Below are 9,406 nucleotides of genomic sequence, written 5' to 3'. Positions count from 1 at the left end.
GTACTTGAAATAATTTGAGAGTTTCATGACCCTTAAAAGTACAATAAGAACATGTAAATGTGGAGGACGGTTCAGGTACCCTAGCCGAGCATGCATCTAAACAAATTGAAGTACCTGAAATATGTGAGATAGAATTTTCAATAGATAGAGTAAAATCCATTTTATCCTCCAAAGTGGTCGAAGAATTTTCTCCAGGAAGAACATCAAAATTGGTGTACGTATTGCTACAATTATCAAAATTAATATTTTCGCCAAGGAGTGCATACAACACTTGATTTTTTATGTTCATTTGAATCATAGTGCTCGGACATTTCATCAAGAGTTGCAGCAAGACCTTTGTTTCCAGTGTATTTTCTACGATTTGTACACTCATTAGCAAAATGATCAAAATCTTTACACTTGAAGCACTGTGGCATATCCTCATCATCAATATCGACAGTGTCCTTGTTTTTCGGAGGGGCACAGTCATGAGGTTTGACTGATGATCTGGGTTTATCTCTGGTGAACCGTTTACTTCTCTTCAAAAGAAGATCTCTAAACTGTCTTGTGATCAGAGAGACTGAATTTTAAAGATCCTCATCTGATGAATCATTCTCAATAGGATCATCCACAAAGTTTCCAACACTTTTACTTTTATCAAGTAATTTAGTCTTCTTTTGTGCTTTGAAAGCAATATCCTTTCCAGATTTGGATATATGATCATGATCAAAGATCTTTAACTTCCCAACAAGATTATTTCTAGAAAGTGTTTCAAGGTTATTTCCCTCAATGACGGCATGTTTCTTAGAATCGTATCTAGTTGGCAGAGACCTGAGAATTTTCATCACAATGTCCTTTTCAGGAATAGTATTACCCTAATGCAAAAGATGCATTAGCAATTTCAGACACTTTGTGATTAAACTCATCAAATGAATCTTCATCAACCATAAAAATATTTTCCCAATCAGAATTTAGGTTTTGAATCCTAGCTTCGTTTTCAGAGGTATTCCCTTCAAATACGGTTTCTAAGATATCCCAAGCATCTTTAGACCGAGTACACGTAGTCACATGGTGCTGAAGATCTGGGGTAATGACATGGATGATAACATTCAATCCGTCAGAATTTTGCTTTGCAGCAAGAATCTCGGCATGATCATACTCACCAATATCCTTTGGAATAGTTACACCGTTTACTGTAACCATCGAAGGATTATAGTCATTAACAATACGAACCCATGATTCAAAATCACGCGCTTGAAGAAAGGAACACATAACAGTTTTCCACCATAAGTAATTCGATCCATCGAAGACTGGCGGTATGTTTATAGAGATAGCACTTTTGTCCATATAGTCATATTGCTATAAACACAGACGTATGAGGTCTTCAACGTGTTTGCCTGCTCTGATACCAATTGGAAAAGCGGGGGTATAACAACCACACCCAATAATTCGTTCGGCAATATTTATGGACTAACTCCAATATAATTCAGAGAGCACTAACTTAAAAAGCGAGCTCAATTAAGAAATGTACCAAAGAGTTATATCTTAATTTCTCAATACAATCTGCAATCGAACAGATAGAAATTCGTGAGCCAGATTGATATGAGAAATAACTTGGACGGTACCAAAGACCAGTGCACAAGTGCCAATCAATTACTATCCAACAATCAAGGTCGAATTTACTAATTGATTGAACTACACACGACCTATGATATTCCAACTATATAAACAAATATAATGCGAAAAATAAATAACATAGACACCATAAGTTTTGTTAACGCAAATGCAGAAAAACCTCGGGACCTAGTACATATTTGAACACCACACTGTATTAAGCCGCTACAGACACTAGCATACTATAAGTTAACTTCAGACTGGAATGTAGTTGAGCCCTAACCAAATCTCACACCGATTAAGGTACAGTCGCGTTCCTTAAGCATCTGAATCCCAGCAGGACTTTACGCACTTGATTCCCTTAGATGATCTCACCCACAACTAAGAGTTTCTACGTCCCAAAGTCGAAGACTTGTAAACAAATCTGTCTCCCATAGGTAAGTCTATTCTGATAGATAAATATGTATCCCACAGAAGTACCTATGAAGTTTTTATTTTGTTTTTTGATAAATCAAGGTAAACAGGAACCAATTGATAATCCGGTCTTATACTTCCGAAGAGCAGTCTAGAAATATCAATCACCTCACAATAATTTAACTATATGGTAGTAGAAGAAGTTATTCTGGAATCACAAAGAATGATACGAATAGCTTTGTGATTACTTTTTATATCTTACCTATCAGATATAAATCTCGAGAAAATCTTAGAGAAGATAGAACTCAATAAGATGGAACAAGTAAGATCAGAACACACAACTACAGAGAAAATATTTGGGCTTGGCTTCACAAATCCCAAATGAAGTCTTCAAGTCGTTAAGCTATAATGGTTTTCGAAAAACCTAGGTTAAAGGAGAATCAACGCTAGTCGCAACTAGAACACAAGAAAGTGTCGGGATTAGGTTTTCCAGTTGCTAGAGTTCTCCCTTATATAGTCTTTCAAATTAGGGTTTGCTTTTAATCAAAGATAAGATAGCTTAGTAACAAAGCATTCAATATTCACCGTTTGATGAAAACCTGATTTAAGATTCAAGCTAAGTCTGCTTAAAACCAAGGAAATATCTCCCCACCGTTAGATGGTCTTAGCTTGTTACACACAAATGAAATATACCTAAACATGTATATTGAGTTGGCTCAATAAAAGTTAACCAAAGTTATCCATATGAACACTTTTGTCTTAACCACATTCACCTAACACTTCTAGATCAACTATGATGATCAATCAATCATGAAAGATAATCAAATGAATATAATTATTTTTCAAATAGAGTTGTTCAATTTTTCACTATTTCACAGAAATATGTATGAACCAATTGAATCAAGATCGGATTGATTCGTAAGAATCAATTAATGAACATTAAGCCACGGTTTGCAAAGATTGCATTCCTTAATTATTAAATGTATTTGTTCATGATTATGAAAAACATAGTTAACCGGTTTTAGAACTTTAACCACTAAGTTTTCAAAAAGGTACGCAAACTATAGCTTCAAGACTTTGGTCTTGTCCAACAGTTTGCAAACGGGTATACATACTGCTGTCCCGGACCTTAACTCAGGTAAAATCGTTCGCATACTGGTATGCAAACATGGTTCCCGGAATTTAACAGTTAAAACCGTTCGCATACTAGGTATGCAGACAAGGTTCCCGAACCTGAATCATACCAAACGAACTCGCGTACTAGGTACGCATACTACATTGTATCCAGACAAAGGTTTTTGTTTCAAACTCCCATTTCAATCATTGAAATATCCTTAGAAGACGACAATAGCTGTCTCACACCAACTATTAGCTTATAAATAATTTTCAAGTGATCGAATAATCAATACGAAACTTTCCGAGTCGACATCAAATGATTGTCTCACACAAATCATGTAAGATGTTTGAAGGAAATTTTCACATGATCATCTTTTGACTTATTATTTAGTTTCCAACAAATAAATTATTTCCAACTAAACTCGTCAAGAATATGATGAACGTAGCTAAAGCAAAAACCTTCCAACACATATTTCGAGAATAGATAACCGAGATAAACTAAGCTCGAAATATCAAATGTGTATAATATAAAAGGTTATATAGATATACGACTTAGTTTCATTAGGGGATAGAATAAAATAGACTTCTGAGTGATAAATAAGTTTTAGTCTCCACATACCTTTTATTGATGAAGTTCCTCCAAGCTCTCCTCAGTAGATCTTCATCTTCAATTGATGAACGTCGTGAAGTCTAAAGCTCAACTACACATTCTATCCTAATCCGAGACATAGCTATAAGTAGACTAGAAATCAAGACTTATAGTTTTGATCAACTAAACTTGACAAACAAGCTTGAGATAGCAACGCTTGCGAGTTCGACCGAGCTATGCTCTAACAAATCTTTTATTTTTCTCTTTTAAGTATTATATACATTTATATTGAATTAACTTACAATTGTCGTTTCATTCAATCCAGCAGGAACGTTATGATATAGTGGTATTTGTAGTGCTACAAATATTTTCACCTTCCTTTTAATTGTGGACACACGGGTTGATCATGATTTCGTAAACCGTCCATTATGATTTCCTACGGATACACTTAGCCCGCTTAACAAGCCTTTAAACTGATACGTGCCCCTAACGGACGAGTGTCGTACCGTTGTCGATGACCCCTCATAGCAAGACCACAATCATATGGGATGACATGTACAACAAGCATCACTTTAAAATATATTTTTCATATTTGTTTCTGCAAACAAATGAATTACATTTGATTAAATTTTTGAAAAAAACCTTCTCGATGTTGGGGAGTGTTATGTTTATGTAAAAGTTTGTCATCCCCGGAGAAATATTACTACATTCTTCAAAACTACTATTGCTCCCACCCTAATTTGCTTTCCATACTCCGGATATTCAACCACTTTCCGGTGGACGTTTGCTTGCATTTTACGAACACGAAATCGTGGTGATTAATTAAATGGATAACCAAATAGAAGTAGAGAATCACCTTCACCATTAAAATATAGTCTTCAAGATAAGCTCTTTGCTCCTCGACCAATAAAACCAAGCGGACAATTCCTTAGTGTGCTGGTTTCATAGACCCTAATGTGATTCTTCCATTTGCGTTAAAATTTTGTACAAGAAACCAAGGGTTACTTTGGAAATGGATATTGTTAATACCTCCAGTTTCATCCCTTGCTACTTGTTGGAGGATTTGTGTAGATACATCGGAAAATGTTGGGGTCTAACAACCCCACCCAATGTTTCGCTTAGCAATTTGTATGGACTAACTCCAATATACTTTCAAGAGAATCAACTAGACAGTCAGACTCAATCTTAAGAAAAGTATATCAAAGAGTTATATCTCGATTTCTCAATTCAATCTGCAATCAAACAAATAGGAATTTGCGATCCCGATTGAATATAAGAAATAACTTGGACGGTATCAAAAACCAATATCAAGTGTCAATCAATTTAATCACAAACCAAAGGTGGATTCACATTGATTGAATTTACGCACAACCTGTGATATTTCATTTATATAAACAAATATAATACGTAAAAGAAATAACGTGGACACCAGAAGTTTTGTTAACGAGGAAACCGCAAATGCAGAAAAACCCCGGGACCTAGTCCATATTTGAACACCACACTGTATTAAGCCGCTACAGACACTAGCATACTATAAGTTAACTTCAGACTGGAATGTAGTTGAGCCCTAACCAAATCTCACACCGATTAGGGTACAGTCGCGTTCCTTATGCATCTGAATCCCAGCAGGACTCTACGCACTTGATTCCCTTAGATGATCTCACCCACAACTAAGAGTTGCTACGTCCCAAAGTCGAAGACTTGTAAACAAATCTGTCTCCCATAGGTAAGTCTATTCTGATAGATAAATATGTATCCCACATAAGTACCTATGAAGTTTTTATTTGTTTTTTGATAAATCAAGGTAAACAGGAACCAATTGATAATCCGGTCTTATACTTCCGAAGAGCAGTCTAGAAATATCAATCACCTCACAAAAATTTAACTATATGGTAGTAGAAGAAGTTATTATGGAATCACAAAGAATGATACGAAGAGCTTTGTGATTACTTTTTATATCTTACCTATCGGATATAAATCTCGAGAAAATCTTAGAGAATATAGAACTCAATAAGATGGAACAAGTAAGATCAGAACACACAACTACAGAGAAAATATTTGGGCTTGGCTTCACAAATCCCAAATGAAGTCTTCAAGTCGTTAAGCTATAATGGTTTTCGAAAAACCTAGGTTAAAGGAGAATCAACGCTAGTCGCAACTAGAACACAAGAAAGTGTCGGGATTAGGTTTTCCAGTTGCTAGAGTTCTCCCTTATATAGTCTTTCAAATTAGGGTTTGCTTTTAATCAAAGATAAGATAGCTTAGTAACAAAGCATTCAATATTCACCGTTTGATGAAAACCTGATTTAAGATTCAAGCTAAGTCTGCTTAAAACCAAAGAAATATCTCCCCACTGTTAGATGGTCTTAGCTTGTTACACACAAATGAAATATACCTAAACATGTATATTGAGTTGGCTCAATAAAAGTTAACCAAAGTTATCCATATGAACACTTTTGTCTTAACCACATTCACCTAACACTTCTAGATCAACTATGATGATCAATCAATCATGAAAGATAATCAAATGAATATAATTATTTTTCAAATAGAGTTGTTCAATTTTTCACTATTTCACAGAAATATGTATGAACCAATTGAATCAAGATCGGATTGATTCGTAAGAATCAATTAATGAACATTAAGCCACGGTTTGCAAAGATTGCATTCCTTAATTATTAAATGTATTTGTTCATGATTATGAAAAACATAGTTAACCGGTTTTAGAACTTTAACCACTAAGTTTTCAAAAAGGTACGCAAACTATAGCTTCAAGACTTTGGTCTTGTCCAACAGTTTGCAAACGGGTATACATACTGCTGTCCCGGACCTTAACTCAGGTAAAATCGTTCGCATACTGGTATGCAAACATGGTTCCCGGAATTTAACAGTTAAAACCGTTCGCATACTAGGTATGCAGACAAGGTTCCCGAACCTGAATCATACCAAACGAACTCGCGTACTAGGTACGCATACTACATTGTATCCAGACAAAGGTTTTTGTTTCAAACTCCCATTTCAATCATTGAAATATCCTTAGAAGACGACAATAGCTGTCTCACACCAACTATTAGCTTATAAATAATTTTCAAGTGATCGAATAATCAATACGAAACTTTCCGAGTCGACATCAAATGATTGTCTCACACAAATCATGTAAGATGTTTGAAGGAAATTTTCACATGATCATCTTTTGACTTATTATTTAGTTTCCAACAAATAAATTATTTCCAACTAAACTCGTCAAGAATATGATGAACGTAGCTAAAGCAAAAACCTTCCAACACATATTTCGAGAATAGATAACCGAGATAAACTAAGCTCGAAATATCAAATGTGTATAATATAAAAGGTTATATAGATATACGACTTAGTTTCATTAGGGGATAGAATAAAATAGACTTCTGAGTGATAAATAAGTTTTAGTCTCCACATACCTTTTATTGATGAAGTTCCTCCAAGCTCTCCTCAGTAGATCTTCATCTTCAATTGATGAACGTCGTGAAGTCTAAAGCTCAACTACACATTCTATCCTAATCCGAGACATAGCTATAAGTAGACTAGAAATCAAGACTTATAGTTTTGATCAACTAAACTTGACAAACAAGCTTGAGATAGCAACGCTTGCGAGTTCGACCGAGCTATGCTCTAACAAATCTTTTATTTTTCTCTTTTAAGTATTATATACATTTATATTGAATTAACTTACAATTGTCGTTTCATTCAATCCAGCAGGAACGTTATGATATAGTGGTATTTGTAGTGCTACAAATATTTTCACCTTCCTTTTAATTGTGGACACACGGGTTGATCATGATTTCGTAAACCGTCCATTATGATTTCCTACGGATACACTTAGCCCGCTTAACAAGCCTTTAAACTGATACGTGCCCCTAACGGACGAGTGTCGTACCGTTGTCGATGACCCCTCATAGCAAGACCACAATCATATGGGATGACATGTACAACAAGCATCACTTTAAAATATATTTTTCATATTTGTTTCTGCAAACAAATGAATTACATTTGATTAAATTTTTGAAAAAAACCTTCTCGATGTTGGGGAGTGTTATGTTTATGTAAAAGTTTGTCATCCCCGGAGAAATATTACTACATTCTTCAAAACTACTATTGCTCCCACCCTAATTTGCTTTCCATACTCCGGATATTCAACCACTTTCCGGTGGACGTTTGCTTGCATTTTACGAACACGAAATCGTGGTGATTAATTAAATGGATAACCAAATAGAAGTAGAGAATCACCTTCACCATTAAAATATAGTCTTCAAGATAAGCTCTTTGCTCCTCGACCAATAAAACCAAGCGGACAATTCCTTAGTGTGCTGGTTTCATAGACCCTAATGTGATTCTTCCATTTGCGTTAAAATTTTGTACAAGAAACCAAGGGTTACTTTGGAAATGGATATTGTTAATACCTCCAGTTTCATCCCTTGCTACTTGTTGGAGGATTTGTGTAGATACATCGGAAAATGTTGGGGTCTAACAACCCCACCCAATGTTTCGCTTAGCAATTTGTATGGACTAACTCCAATATACTTTCAAGAGAATCAACTAGACAGTCAGACTCAATCTTAAGAAAAGTATATCAAAGAGTTATATCTCGATTTCTCAATTCAATCTGCAATCAAACAAATAGGAATTTGCGATCCCGATTGAATATAAGAAATAACTTGGACGGTATCAAAAACCAATATCAAGTGTCAATCAATTTAATCACAAACCAAAGGTGGATTCACATTGATTGAATTTACGCACAACCTGTGATATTTCATTTATATAAACAAATATAATACGTAAAAGAAATAACGTGGACACCAGAAGTTTTGTTAACGAGGAAACCGCAAATGCAGAAAAACCCCGGGACCTAGTCCATATTTGAACACCACACTGTATTAAGCCGCTACAGACACTAGCATACTATAAGTTAACTTCAGACTGGAATGTAGTTGAGCCCTAACCAAATCTCACACCGATTAGGGTACAGTCGCGTTCCTTATGCATCTGAATCCCAGCAGGACTCTACGCACTTGATTCCCTTAGATGATCTCACCCACAACTAAGAGTTGCTACGTCCCAAAGTCGAAGACTTGTAAACAAATCTGTCTCCCATAGGTAAGTCTATTCTGATAGATAAATATGTATCCCACATAAGTACCTATGAAGTTTTTATTTGTTTTTTGATAAATCAAGGTAAACAGGAACCAATTGATAATCCGGTCTTATACTTCCGAAGAGCAGTCTAGAAATATCAATCACCTCACAAAAATTTAACTATATGGTAGTAGAAGAAGTTATTATGGAATCACAAAGAATGATACGAAGAGCTTTGTGATTACTTTTTATATCTTACCTATCGGATATAAATCTCGAGAAAATCTTAGAGAATATAGAACTCAATAAGATGGAACAAGTAAGATCAGAACACACAACTACAGAGAAAATATTTGGGCTTGGCTTCACAAATCCCAAATGAAGTCTTCAAGTCGTTAAGCTATAATGGTTTTCGAAAAACCTAGGTTAAAGGAGAATCAACGCTAGTCGCAACTAGAACACAAGAAAGTGTCGGGATTAGGTTTTCCAGTTGCTAGAGTTCTCCCTTATATAGTCTTTCAAATTAGGGTTTGCTTTTAATCAAAGATAAGATAGCTTAGTAACAAAGCATTCAATATTCAC

This window comes from Papaver somniferum, chromosome 2, assembly GCF_003573695.1.
Source record: "Papaver somniferum cultivar HN1 chromosome 2, ASM357369v1, whole genome shotgun sequence".
NCBI lineage: Eukaryota > Viridiplantae > Streptophyta > Magnoliopsida > Ranunculales > Papaveraceae > Papaver > Papaver somniferum.
Note: the sequence above shows the minus strand (reverse complement) of the source record.